The sequence below is a fragment of the Adiantum capillus-veneris genome, chromosome 29 (genome assembly GCF_014529385.1).
Source record: "Adiantum capillus-veneris isolate H3 chromosome 29, ASM1452938v2, whole genome shotgun sequence".
NCBI classification, from domain to species: Eukaryota; Viridiplantae; Streptophyta; class Polypodiopsida; order Polypodiales; family Pteridaceae; genus Adiantum; species Adiantum capillus-veneris.
Window position 1 is genome coordinate 115,919,009 of NC_140959.1, and position 14,584 is coordinate 115,933,592.

General features: G+C 51.7%; 1 protein-coding gene and 1 pseudogene across 1 annotated transcript in view; one reads left to right on the forward strand and one right to left on the reverse strand.

Annotated features, from left to right (window-relative positions):
- Positions 1 to 14,584, reverse strand: part of LOC147419812 (NPL4-like protein B) — a 104,490-nt gene that overhangs the window by 77,124 nt on the left and 12,782 nt on the right. The gene's annotated exons all lie outside the window — the stretch shown is intronic.
- LOC147419813 (uncharacterized) lies at positions 703 to 14,172 on the forward strand (annotated as a pseudogene).

Here is a 14,584-nt window from a genome sequence, read left to right on the forward strand (position 1 = left end):
TAACGATTTTCATGTTATGAACTCTGAGTAATTGTTTGCAGGTGTACTTCCTCTTAGTGAGGGAGTAGGAGCAGAGGAAGGCCTGAGCCTCTGCAGGAGAGAGCGCTCTGAGGAACTAAAGCCAGATCAGCCCAAGGGTTTCGTACATAGTTACAGGGGACTGGGGGGACGGGCCCTAGGGCCGCAGGACGCCCGAAACTGGGCCAGGGACAAACTGGGACGGATGGATTTTCGGCCGGACGGAGGGGTCGCAGGCAGCCGGATCGGGGACGGCAGGGAACGGACGGAACGGCCGGGGACGGAAAAATCAGGCGCCCACAAAATTTTGAAATTTGAAAAAACTGACCGTTTAAAACGGCCAGTTGCAGCCAACGACCTTTTTTTTTTTTTTTGGGGGGGGGGGGGGGGGGGGGAGCCCTTGGGAGGCTATAAAAGCCCCCTCGGGCCTTATTCCCTCAAGCTCTCCTCTCTACTCGGAACCTACGTCGCTCTACGACTACGCGCCGTACGGTCTACCTTCTAGAGGCTTCTAAGCCTTCTACACTCTACACTCTACCCTTGAGTCTCCACTCTCTCCCTCTTCTACCCTCTCAACTTTGAAGCTCTCCTCTACTCTCTCTCCACACAAGCTCTCCTCTAACTTCTAAGCTATTAGCTCCTCTAACTCCTCTAACTTCTAAGCTCTACTCTCTCTCCACCATCATGTCATCGCAAGCCAGCTCCACTTCTCAAGACGGCTCTTCTCGAAGGAGGCCCGCCGTGCAAACATGGTCATGGTGGGATGAAGTCGACTCTAGCACGTGTGGCAAAGGTGGCGGTGCAAGACCATGGACATGCAAGCTATGCCCGTACAAGAGAACGGGTGGTGCAAACAAAGTGCGAGCCAATCTTCTTCATGAATCCGGTCACAAGGTAAAGTTTTGCACTCGAGTAACTCCCGAGAAGAGGTTGGATCTTCTTGAGAAGCTCACGGTGTATGAGGTCGCGGAAGCGGCCAAGAGGGGCCGTTTTGTTGCCGTTGATCCCTCCGCCACGCCGACACTGCGAGAGCAAAGGGAAGCCAACCTTGACGACATCTCTCAAGCGTTCAAGACAAATACATCTACACCGTCCTCTTCCGTGTCGCCAAAGTACCCTCAACGAAAATTGGAATCCTAAATTGAAGGAAGAGGTGGATAGGTCCGTTGCCCGATTCTTCTTCCACGACCACATTGCCTTCCATGCTTTGCGGTGAGTTTCCCTTGGCATATGCACATTCCAATCTCCCATTTTGTATTCATTATGGGTTCCAACTTCTCGACTCTCGACTCTCCATACTAACACAACATGCTCTATTTTGAGTGGATAGGTCTCCATACTTTTTTTTTTTCCGAGAAAAGATCCTTCTATTAGTTAATGAAAACTGCCCATAGGGTTACAACCACCTCTGCAATAGAGGGCTACAACAAACATGATGGGGAGACTCTCCCATGAAAAAACAGCATATATACAATGAGGCTAAATCAAGAGATGGGAAGAGGGAAGAGCCACACAGGTCGACGGTAGTGCCATCTGAGCAGACCTTGGACTATGGTGTAGAAAGGCCCAGGGCACCAAAGTCGAAGGAAAGCCTCGCGGCGCTCCCGCATGCGGTCGGAGCTGCCCTGTAGTCCCTCAAGCTGTCCTCTAAGAGTATGGATCAGCTCTAGCCAAAAGTCACGAACAGTCTCTGCTGGTGGCACCGGGCGAGCCTCAAAGATGCGGAAACAGCGGGCCTGCCAAATGAACCGAAGTGTCAGGCCACTGATGAGCTCCCAACACTCCTCTCTCTCACTGCACTACTCCTGTGGAGTAAGCTCTGTAGCAGGCTGGAGTGTAGGTCGCCCCCCCAGTATCACTATCATCATGTTGGTGGAAGATAGCTCAAACTGAAGTGTCGGGCCCATGAGAGTGGACCAAGCCGCTGCCCCCAAGTGTATTGTCGAGCCGTGGAGAGAGTAGGCATCAGCCGAAGAACTCGTAGCCACACCTGCTGGGCCGAGGGACAGTCCCAAAGACAGTGACGCTGACTCTCCACCAAATGGTCACAAGCTGCACATGCTGTCGAGAGACCACTATGCACTAGCCAGCTCCCTACTGCTGTAGCTCTGTGTGCAACCAGCCACTGAAACAAGGTGACGCGCCTCGACTGTCTCGAGTCCCACAGCCTCTCCCAAAAGGCTGCCAAGAACTCGACTGTGAGACCCTCCTCCTGCCAATGACGTGTTGCAGCGGGGCGGGCCTCTCTCTGTGCTGCAAGTATATGACGTCCAAGCCGAGCACTGTACTGAAAGAAAGGGACTCCTGGGTGGTCTACAGAAGAGAAGGGGTCCCTCCATAGCCACTCACCAGGATCCCACTGTACTAGTGCCAGTGGACAACACTCCCAAGCCCATAGCCTCCAGTGTCCAGTCTCAACAGCTGTTGGGACAGGTCCATGACGCAAGTCCTCCCACAAATGCCCACTACTCGGATCCTTTGGAAACAGCACTCTACTACCTGCGGGGCCTCTACTGCAACTCGTAGTCGTCCCCCACCCTGAAGCTCGAAGAACAGGGCTGGGACAATCTCTCAGCAGGCCGTGACTGAGATGAAAACCTCCAGTCGTGTGAAGGCTCCCATCCACCGGGGTGCTACTGGCTCGAGAGGCGTGAGCCACTCAGCTGGAACTAACTCTGAGATGTCCTGACACATGCACTACACCCCTCTCATGCCCTGTAGCTGGAAACCCTGCACCTCCTCTGACAAACCTGTGAACTCTAGCCAGTCACCTAGAGAGCGCGCTAGACCTGCTACCATGGGACCCCAGGAAACATGAGGCCGACTACCAACCAAGTGGCCTCTCTGAGTGCTAACCATGGGGTTCCAGACGAGGGGCTGCCGTAGGCGCTCCTCCGTGCACATCAGTTGTCTCTACTCCATGCCACGCCGTAAGAGCTCCCAAGATCGAAGCAAACTCACAACGAAGCGGTCCTCCAGTCTCCTGCTCAAACCAACTCTGCGCATCTCTCTAAAGATCCATCTGGTCGAAGGTTTCCAAGGGCCTCCTGACTGAGGCACCCTGGCACGAAGCCTCTGCAGCAAGAACTCCTTCCAGGGCTCCTCACCTGGAAGAAGTCCTCTGACTATGAACTTCCCAAGAAGGGCTCTGCTCTGCTGTGCTGGATCAATGATCCCAAGCCCTCCCTGAGAACAAGGAAGTCTGATGACCTGCCAAGCCACCTTGGCTCGGGCTATCTGAGTGTCACGTCCTGACCAAAGGAAGTTCCTGATCAGCCTCTCTACCTAGCTGATACAAGAACTCGAGAAGATCCAACAGGAAGTGATGTACCACATAGTCGCCAACAACACCTGGTTGGCAACTACTACTCTGTCAGCCAGAGAAAGTCGTGTTGAGCTCCAGTGTAACAACTTTCTCCTAATAAACAGGAGAAGGGGAGCAATCTGCTACTCGAGAGACAAGTCCAAACCAACCTGACAACCCAAGTACCGAACTGCAATCCCTGGGGGAATCCACCTGAAACCCTCTCCTAGCATCCAATCTAGCACAGAAGCACTACCAACCGAGAAAGCCACTGTCTTTCTCCAGTTGATCAATGCGCCCGATGCACAACAGAAGGTCTCCAAAGCCTGCTTACATCTGTGAAGATTGGCCTCCTGGCCATCTAAGTACAAGGCTGAGTCATCAGCAAACTCAGCGTCCAGTAGCTCATCTCCCCGAATAGGGAGTGCTAAGCCCCGTAGACCAACCTGCTGTGACACCAAAAATCTGCTCATCGCCTCCGCATAGAACAGAAAGAGAAAGAGGGCAAGAGGACAGCCCTGTCTAACCGAGCGTGTAAGTGTGAAGCGACCACCTCTACCTCCTGCCAAAAGCACCTGACTGTGAGCCTGTCTGTACAAGGTTGACACCCCTCTGATCCAAGCATCTGAGAAGCCCATCCTGCGTAGAGTGCCCTCTAGAAAGTCCCAGTCAACTCTGTCGTATGCCTTCTCAAAATCGAGAAGAAGAATCACGAGGTCCTCACCACAGAGCCGTGCCAAGGCAGAAGCCTCCTAGAAAGTAAAGATGTTGTCAAGGATACTGCGTTCCTTGACAAAACCTGTCTGAGTCCCATGTATAAGGCTCTCTAAAAGTGGTTGAATCCTCAAACTCAGAGCCTTGGCAAGAATTTTGTAGGCTAAGTTGAGGATGGTGATGGGGCGCCACCGACGAATCTCATCCAAGGAGCCACCCTCCTTGGGAATGAGGTAGATCAGGCCCTCACTCATGCTGTCAGGCATCACTCCTGTGTGCAAAATGGTCCCAGTACTCCAAGAAAAAGCTGGGAGTCAACCCATCCTCACCTGGACAGCTACCACGGGGGAGGGCCCTAAGAGCCGTGTGCAGCTCCTCAAGCTGAAGTGGCATCTCTAGCCTCTGACGCATCTCCTCAGTCACAAGACATGGCATCTGTGCCCAAACCTGCTCCCTACATGCATCCTGCCGCTCTGACTGGGGCTCAGCAGATAGTAACTCACGGTAGAAGTCAGTAGCAACTACACAAATATCCTCGGGCTCACAAGCAACTAACCCATCGGGCCTCCTCAACTGACTGACCTTGGCATGCGAGTGCCGAGGTCCCACTGTCTCAAAAAAAACACCAGTCACTCTGTCACCCACCTGAGTCCACTGAGATGCATGTCGGTGGAAAGCAAACTCACGACGCCTCTCCTCTGTGCTAGCAAGCTCCTGGCGAGCTTGCTGTAACTGCTCCTCCAACCATGGACTGTTTGGATGCTGCTCCTTCATCCTCTATAATGAAGCAATGCCCCGTCTGAAACGCTGCTCCGCCTCTCTCGCTGCAGCCCGACGAGCCAGAGACTCCTGAAGAAAAAAATGGCTAATCTGAGCTAAGCCTGAGGCCACTCTGTCTGCAAGAGACTCCTATCCGTCCATGCCCTCTGTCAAAAGAGCCTCTACCCTCTCTCTGAGTGCTGAGTCCAACAAGACCCTCTCTGGGATGCGGAGCATCGTGCTCCCACTCCTCTGCCTATCTGCCACTGTGAGGATCACTGGTGCATGGTCCGAGAAGGAGGTCCCTGCCAGGATGCCCATTGATCCTTCCAAGTCACTGAAGTGGTCACTAGTGTAGAAGCGATCTATCCGCGATAGATTCACTCCTCCCACTCTGCGGTCCGATCTAGAGAAGGCAAGACTGTCTGGGGGCCTCACAAAACCAGAGTGCTGCCATGTATCCGAGACCCTCAAAGTCATACACAACCTCTCCCAAGCTGCCAACTCGACTCCATGCACGGTAGCATGGCTGCCACCAATCCTGTCAGAAGGGTCCTCCAAGTTGAACCAACATGTTGAAGTCCCCTCCTATGCACCAATGATCTGCCTGCATAAAAGACTCAACAATCTATGACCAAAACTCTGCACGAGCACTCGCCACATTGGGCGCATAGATGTTCAGGAAACCCACAAGGCCACCCTGAACCTGCATAGTAATCCACTGAGCCCTGCCTGGCACAATAATCCCTCTGCCCACAATGGCCTGCTGCAATGAGTCCGCAATACTCATACATACCCCACCCTGGATGCCTCCAAGTCCAAAAGCAGCTCACCAAAAGGTATCATATCGTCCACGCAAAATCTGACCACATCGCCGAATGCGGCTCTCACACAGATGGTGCTCCTGAAGCATAAGGAGATCAATCTCTCCTCCCACAAGGCAACGCTGAAGCTCCTGACGCAATCAACCTCGCTGACGCTGAAACTGGGGCACACCTAGTCCCTGCACGTTCCATGAGACGATCCTCATGGGGAGCGAGAGAGAACAGATGCTGCCGCAGCAGCTAGACGGGCTATCTTCGAGGCTGGCTTGGATGGGGAGTAATCCGCATCCGAGCGTCCTCTAGATAGGCGTGACTGCAGTGAGTGCCTAGCCCAAGCCCAAGTAGAGTGAGCCGTGCGTAAAGCAACCTCCTGTGTCCAGAAGTCCTCATGAATGTATACATAGCATGGCAAACACTGCGTATCAGCAAAGAAGTACACCACAATGTGCCTACAAAGTCTGCAGCATGTTTGTAACTCCAAGTTCTCCCATGTGGTGAGAGAACTCTAGGACCTGTGTATGCAACCATCCCAACACTGAGTCGAGGGTCCACTCTGTCTCGGCCCTGCCCACAAAGGGGGAAGGAGAAGCCGACTGTTGAGTCCAAGACCTCTGTCCCCCTAGCGGCAAGGAACAAAGCATGGACCCTGAAGCAAGCTGCCTCATGGTCTGCTGAGGGATCGCCGAGAAAACGAGTGAAGTCGTAGTCGAAGAAATCCTAGCTGCGCCGGATGTCAATGCTCGTCAGACCACGAGGGATAGCTGCAAGGGAAGATGTCTGTATCTACAGAGGGGACCGTAAGAAAGGCGGACCCTCTCTCACTAGGCGACTCGTGGCAAAGGCGCTGCAAAGAGATCTCCTAGCCGCCAGAGAAGGCCCTGCCCCCTGGGTCGGCTGAGAAACTGGAGGAGGGGGGGGGGGAGAAGGAGCTCGGGGGAGCGGTGGGGAAGAGGGGCGGGATGGAGAAACAGAGATAGAGGGGGGAGGTGGAGAAGCAACGGGAGCAGAAGGCGGGGGGGAGGATGAGGAAGAGGGGGGGAACTCTGGGGAGGAGAGGCTGTCGAGGGTGAAGCGGAGGTGGGGGCTCGAGCACGGATCTCCTCCTGCTCAAGAGGACCAAAGCGGTTCCCCCTGGGAACCCACTGCTACTGAGTCGGCGCCTGAGGGCCACTCTGAGTGTCAGGCTGACGCTGTGGCCCCTGTCGTCGTCTACTACGGGCCTGCTTCCACCCCTCCACTGGAGCCCTAGGCTCGGAGGGTGACTCTGCATGTGGGTGTTGTGTCGCTGACTGTGGCTACGGGCCAGTCCTGGCAGGCTGGGGCTGAGGCTTTGGTGCAAGTCGCGACCTCCTCCATGGACAGGCCTTCGCTAGATGGCCCATCTGTCTACAAATGAAGCACTGGTTCGGGATGCCCGAGTACTCCACACTCTATCTAAACCACCCCCCACTCACCCGAGGCAAACGGATAACCTTCGGGAGCGTGTGGGTGTCTCTGACCAAAACTCGAACGGAGGGAATGCCAGCCGCCTTGGCAGCTACTGATGCTACCATACGAGGCGTCTCCAGGACAGTCCCAATGGCTGAGCCGATCCTGGTTAGAAGTGGTAAGTACTCCCTCCGTAAACCCGGAAAGCAGACCGAGATGGGGATGTCTGTCACACGAGGACGTGGCAACTTCTAACCTTAGTTGTTGGTTTCTTTCCAATGATTTTTGTTTAATTTTTGAGACCCTCTTTTTGAAGTTGCAAATGGTCGGACATTGTATGGCCAATGTGAACGGCAGTTTCACCCGCAGACGGAAAGTTGGTCGGCACTGGGATTCGTAAAGTAAAAGGATGTCTAGGCTCAGTTCAAGATCATGTAGGTCCCCCCGTCGCACTTAGCAAGTTGGCGAATACTAGGAAGTGAACTCAATAAAGGTGGGAAGTTAACACAATAAAGGCATAAAGTCAAGGTGGGATCACCAAAAGAAAGTATCCGACACTTGGGCCACATTGCACTTTTGGATGCGGTCCCAATAAGGATAGATGGTCAGATGACCAGTGGGAGCCCAACGGAAGCATCTCTTAAAAATTAGGGAACTGCTATTTTGGGCCGTGAAATGTGTTCGCGTCATTACCTTCGGTATGACCAGGGGAATATTTTATTACATTGCTGCAAAGTCAACTGATGCGCCAGTTGAGAGATTTTTAAGCAGGAAGCCCAATGCGGGGAAATTGGATGTATGAGTGCCAAGTGGCACTTTTTGGTCAATTTACCAAGTCTGGGAGAACAAAAACTCGTAACTGACTTTTGGGAGCAGTTTTGGAGGCTGTTAACGCTGATTTTCAGCCATTTCTCTCCATTTTTTAGCTTCCCATGACTTTGCCTAGGTCCAAGGAGCTCATTTTCAGCATTGGAAGGCATCAGATGCGTATTTGCAAGGCTGTTTTGCTGCGTTTTCAGCGATACGTAGGTTTTGGCAGCCATGGAAATCTTCCCCTTTTTGCATCTATTTGTTCACAGATGCATTACAGGTTAAGGGCAGAAGAGGAAGCGCTCGATTTATGCTTGGGGAATGCTTCATTGAGAACCTGTCACACGTTAAGAGCTATGGAGTGCTTTCTTTCCCTCCCATGTACAATGTGGTGCTAGGAATGATGCCCTGCACGCTACACACTGCTCTCTCTCCCCCCTACTTGCAGTTATGTGATGCCCCACAAGAGGGCTCTTCATTTGACCGATGTACAGCTGTGTGGGTTCATGCTTTTGTGCTGAGGCAAGAGCCTCCTTGAGCAGGAACAGGGGTAGCTAACTGCTACTCCAAAGGAGGCACCGGTGAGGGTCATAACCTCACCATACAGGTGCGTTTTCAGCGCTGTGTATGTGTTGTAAATTGACTGTTTTTCAGCCATACGGACGCCAAAACCATTGGGAATCGTGCCCCACTGGCAGAGGACAATTAGGGGACTGTTTGGGGCTGAAAACAAGGCAAAAACCAGCAAATACAGCGTGCTGAATTTACTGTTTTTGGGCAGAAATCAGAGGGTTTATGCCAGTGGAAGAGAGTTCCAATAGGGAAATTGGTTTTGCGCAAGTTTTGGAGCTGTTATGCTGCCGAAATTTGGCCAAAACAAGTGGTCTCTAGCTTGATACAGATAAAGGATTCCCAGGACTCTACTTTCTAATTTACCCTCTCAAAGTATAATTTACCCTCTCAAAGTATAAAGAAATACCGAAAGGGGCGCCAATTTTGGGGCCTACAGGTTGTCGACGTCTGCTCGGTGCATTCTAGCTTCCGAGCCGTGTGTGTATTCAAGTGTTAATTACCGTCGCAGGTTTCCTTTGCAAAGTGCTCTATGTGTGTGTGTCTAAAGTAAAGTAAAGAATTTCGGGTGAAAGCCAACGCCTACCGCCCCACGGGCCGGTTTCAAGGTTCCATTGCCGGGATATCAATTACTTTTTCCTCAAAGAGTGAGCCTCGGTTGTTTTGGGTAAAGACACAGAGTACAGGAACGCGGGCTTACACTATGGCAGACAAAGGGAAGGGCATTATGGAAGAGGTTTACTCTTCACAGGACAGACAGGAAATTCCGCACGTACACCCTGCTAAAAAGTGGTCAAATTAGGACTGATTTTCTGTTGCATTTTTAGCGTTTGCAAGTATGAACCAAGATGAGATAGGGAGAGGTCTCACGATGGTAGATTGACCACTAGATCTCCTACGGGAGTGATGTGGGTCTGCCAGTGACACGCTGCTTGCCGATTCTCTGAGGCAATTGCTTGGATTCTATGACGCATTGATAAATCATCTTGAAATTTGAGCTTGCTTGGTCGTGGGGGGTACGTCAGTGTTGTGGAATTATGCTCGTTTGCAAAGGCAAGAGCCTCTTGCACAGGTAAAAAGTTAAGGGACAGGTTGCAAGACGCTATGTGGTGAAGTTCAAGAACTATCCACCTATGGATGCAAAGTGGATGGAAGAGCATGACCTGTCAGAGTCACCAAATGTATTGCAACTTTACCTTGAGGCCTTTGGGTTACAACCTACGTATGCCCCAACCCAATGTCTGCAAAGGAGGGGTAATGATAGAGCTAGCACATCAAATGTACTCATGGATTCAGTGCAACAGCAGTGTACAGTTTGACAAAAGTATGAGGGTCTCATTAAGTCATTTGTACACATGTTTTGATAGTCTTTCTTGCGGATACATGCGATGATAAAAGAGTGCTTACAACACAAGATCATCAGTGGCATGTATTTATGGTATGCAATCGAGGACGTTTGCGATTTCAAGAGGGGGGTATGTCACGAGGACGTGGCAACTGCTAACCTTAGTTGTTGGTTTCTTTCCAATGATTTTTGTTTAATTTTTGAGACCCTCTTTTTGAAGTTACAAATGGTCGGACATTGTATGGCCAATGTGAACGGCAGTTTCACCCGCAGACGGAAAGTTGGTCAGCACTGGGATTCGTAAAGTAAAAGGATGTCTAGGCTCAGTTCAAGATCATGTAGGTCCCCCTGTCGCACTTAGCAAGTTGGTGGATACTAGGAAGTGAGCTCAATAAAGGCATAAAGTCAAGGTGGGATCACCAACAGAAAGTATCCGACAGTTGGGCCACATTGCACTTTTGGATGCGGTCCCAATGAGGATAGATGGTCAGATGACCAGTGGGAGCCCAACGGAAGCATCTCTTAAAAATTAGGGAACTGCTATTTTAGGCCGTGAAATGTGTTCGCGTCATTACCTTCAGTATGACCAGGGGAACATTTTATTACTTTGCTGCAAAGTCAACTGATGCACCAGTTGAGAGATTTTTAAGCAGGAAGCCCAGTCCAAGTCTGGGAGAACAAAAACTCGTAACTGACTTTTGGGAGCAATTTTGGAGGCTATTAACGCTGATTTTCAGCCATTTCTCTCCATTTTTTAGCTTCCCATGACTTTGCCTAGGTCCAAGGAGCTCATTTTCAGCATTGGAAGGCATCGGATGTGTGTTTGCAGGGCTGTTTTGCTGCGTTTTCAGCGATACGTAGGTTTTGGCAGCCATGGAAATCTTCCCCTTTTTGCATCTATTTGTTCACAGATGCATTACAGGTTAAGGACAGAAGAGGGGGCGCTCGATTTATGCTTGGGGGATGCTTCATTGAGAACCTGTCACACGCTAAGAGCTATGGAGTGCTTTCTTTCCCTCCCATGTACAATGTGGTGCTAGGAATGATGCCCTGCACGCTACACACTGCTCTCTCTCTCCCCTACGTGCAGTTATGTGATGCCCCACAAGAGGCTCTTCATTTGACCGATGTACAGCTGTGTGGGTTCATGCTTTTGTGCTGAGGCAAGAGCCTCCTTGAGCAGGAACAGGGGTAGCTAACTGCTACTCCAAAGCAGGCACCGGTGAGGGTCATAACCTCACCATACAGGTGCGTTTTCAGCACTGTGTATGCGTTGTAAATTGACTGTTTTTCAGCCATACGGACGCCAAAACCATTGGGAATCGTGCCCCACTGGCAGAGGACAATTAGGGGACTGTTTGGGGCTGAAAACAAGGCAAAAACCAGCAAATACAGCGTGCTGAATTTACTGTTTTTGGGCAGAAATCAGAGGGTTTATGCCAGTGGAAGAGAGTTCCAACAGGGGAATTGGTTTCGCGCAAGTTTTGAGGCTGTTATGCTGCCGAAATTTGGCCACAACAAGTGGTATCTAGCTTGATAGAGATAAAGGATTCCCAGGACTCTACTTTGTAATTTACCCTCTCAAAGTATAAAGAAATACCGAAAGGGGCGCCAATTTTGGGGCCTACAGGTTGTCGGCGTCTACTCAGGGCATTCTAGCTTCCGAGCCGTGTGTGTATTCAAGTGTTAATTCCCGTCGCAGGTTTCCTTTGCAAAGTGTTGTGTGTGTGTGTGTGTGTGTGTGTGTGTGTGTGTCTAAAGTAAAGTAAAGAATTTCGGGTGAAAGCCAACGCCTACCGCCCCACGGGCCGGTTTCAATGTCTACCTCCTCTACTAGAACATCCGAAGCCGGGTCAAAACCATGTCTCCACTGTCGAAAGTGGGCACGTGATGCTCGAATGGCCAGTGGACTCATAGCTATGACCTTGGACGCCATCTCGGAGGTCTCAAACTCGATCCGATAGTAACCCCGTCCGAGAATCTATACATCCAAGATCTTGCCCACCTCTGCGAGAAGGCGGGCTTGGAGAAGGTCTCGCAGCTCTCCTCTGCTAGGTCGGGTGCCGAGAATCTTGCAGATGACCGAAGTCGCCTGCAATCGCTCTACCTCTGCGGCAAGGCTCACTTGCTCTGTCGGCGAGAGAGCAAGTCGAATGGTGGGCTCAGCGGGGTCGGGCGAGGGGGCTTCGGACGAGTCCCTCTGTGGCGAAGTTGGAGCCTCCATCTGTGTCTACTGCTGTGGCGGAGAAAGAGTGGGTAAAGCAGTTTTTCTGCAAAGGGACCCCAACAAGCAGTGACGAAGAACCAGCACTGCCAAAGCCAATCGACAGAAGAACCACGGCGTGAGAAAAAAAAAACAGTACGAAATGTGCCACGGGCCGGGGAGGGGGGGGGGGGGGGGGTTCAATGAGTGAAGAGGGGTGGGGGAGGGCGGGACAGGGAGCGCAGCGAGGCGAGGGTGAGGGCAGCGAAAAAAAAAAGGGGGGGGCAATGGGCAGAGGGCTGGCGGGCAGGGGCAGGGGCAGGGGCAGCGCAGTGGGCAACGGGGGTTGAGGGCGGGCGGGCAAGGGGAGGGGCAGGGCAGCGCAGTGGGCAGCGGGTGGGCGCAAGAGGGGGGGCAGGCGACGGGGGGGGGGGGGTAGCGCTAGGGAGTGCAGGTGCGAGGGGTGGAGCGGCAGCAGCAGCGAGCTCTTTCGGCAATCCCACTAGAGAGATATTTGCTTGCACAAACGCTGATAGAATAAGAACACTGATTGTCTATCAATACAAGATATAGGTCTCCATACTTTCGAACCATGGTTACGAAAGTAGGGAAATATGGCTCCTCTGATGTGCCACCTTCATCAGAGCGGCTTCACACCACCCTCCTTGACAAAGAGAAGCTTGTCGTGGAGCAAGCGGCCCAAGCAACAAAGGATTTGTGGGAGACCAATGGCGTCTCTCTCCTTGTAGATGGATGGAGCGACACCCGCAAGCGACCCATCCACGGAGTGGTGGCCTACTCTCGAGGGGAGATGTACTTTGTGGAGTCACATGATGCATCCAATAGTGGCAAGGCCGCGGAGATGCTTGCTGCAGAGTGGACAAGCACCATAGAGATCACCGACCCAGAGAATGTCCTTTGTATGGTTGCAGATGGAGAGGTGTCAAATAGGGCAGCCAGGGCTATCATTGAGGGCATGTATCCCAGCATCCATGTCACATTTTGCATGGCGCATTGCCTCAATAACCTCCTCAAGGACATAGGGGACTTGTCATGGATTTCACCCACCATTGGTGACGCCTCTCGAATTCTCTCTGTTGTGCTCAACCATCAAAAAGTGCGCCATGAATTCTCAAGGAGGAGCCACTTGTCCTTGCTCAAATATTCAGAGACAAGATTTGCATTCAATTCGCTTATGCTAGGCCGCTTGTCTACATGTGGCGGAGCCTTAAGGGGCCTCTTTCTTAGTGATGAGTTTCAGGCCATGCCGGAGTCTACATCAGCAACAGGATTGAAATGCCGAGAATGGGCCGACGACGCCGCTTGGTGGGAGGAGGTGAAGACTCTTGACGCCATGGTCAAGCCTATTCTACACCTACTTCAAATTGTGGATGGCTTGCAGCCATGCATTGGCAAAGTCTACAAAGCCATGGATCGGATGATAGAGGCACTTGAGGAGCTTGTGCCTGACCCTGTTCAGTATGCGGAGATTCGTGGCTTGTGTGAGTCGAGGTGGAATGGATACTACTCTCCACTTCATGCAGCAGCTTATGTGCTTGACCCTGAGTTTCAGGGAAGGCGTCAAGAGACCAACAAGGAGGTGAGCAAAGGATGGCGGCTTGCATTGGAGCGCCTTGAGCCTAGTAGTGACACTAGGCGCAAGATTAGAGACGAGCTACTCAACTACAGGCAAAAGAAGGGCTCCTAAAAATATGTAGATGCACAGGTTGATCGCAACAAGATTGGCTCGGTTTTGTGGTGGGAGGACTATGGAGGAGATGCTTGGAGCAACTATGGAGTGTGTACAGCCACATTGCCTCTAAGAAGAGGAATCACCTTGGGGTCGAGAGGGCCAATGATTTGGTGTTTGTGAGCGCTAACTTGCGCATGCTTGCCAAGAGCGTCACACACCAAGGCAGATCCCTTCACTGAGTGGGAGATGGCACAAGAGAATCCATCTATGACCGATACACTTTTGGAGAAGCTAGAGGAGGACTTCGAGCCTCAATGCGAGCCTCCCGAGGCCTCGTACGTCGTTGACGACCTCGACTACGACGACGATATGGAGATTCAGCAGGCGAGCACTTCTTGAGTTTGATGATCATTGATCACTCGAGTCTACGACTCTACCTACTACATAGCCCTTTGTACTTTTTGTTATCCTTGAGGCTTGTCCTAAGTCCTTTAGGCTTCTTGACTCTTGAGCCTTGTGGCATGCACTTTTCATTTTTGTATCCATCAATGTTTTATTAGAACATTTCCGCCTATATCACTCGTGTTCTTTGGTCTATTTAGTGTCAATTTGTGGTCAAAGTGATGCTCTATGTGTGTGGCATGTGTGTTGGTCAATAAATGCCAAAAAAACTCTTCTTTTTTTTTGCCGTTCCTTCCTCCGTTCCCGTTCCCTGACTTTTGTCGTCCCGTCCTCGTCCTTGTTCCCGACCCCGACCCGCCATCCCATGTAACTATGGTTTCGTACCCAAGTTTGGGAAGTAGATACACGGATCGGAGAGAGGTAGTCTCCCGAGTTGTGATCCGAAAGTTGAGATCCAAGTAAGAATTACTACCTCTCTCCAATCCGTGGATCCGGAAGTTGAGATCCCAAGTAA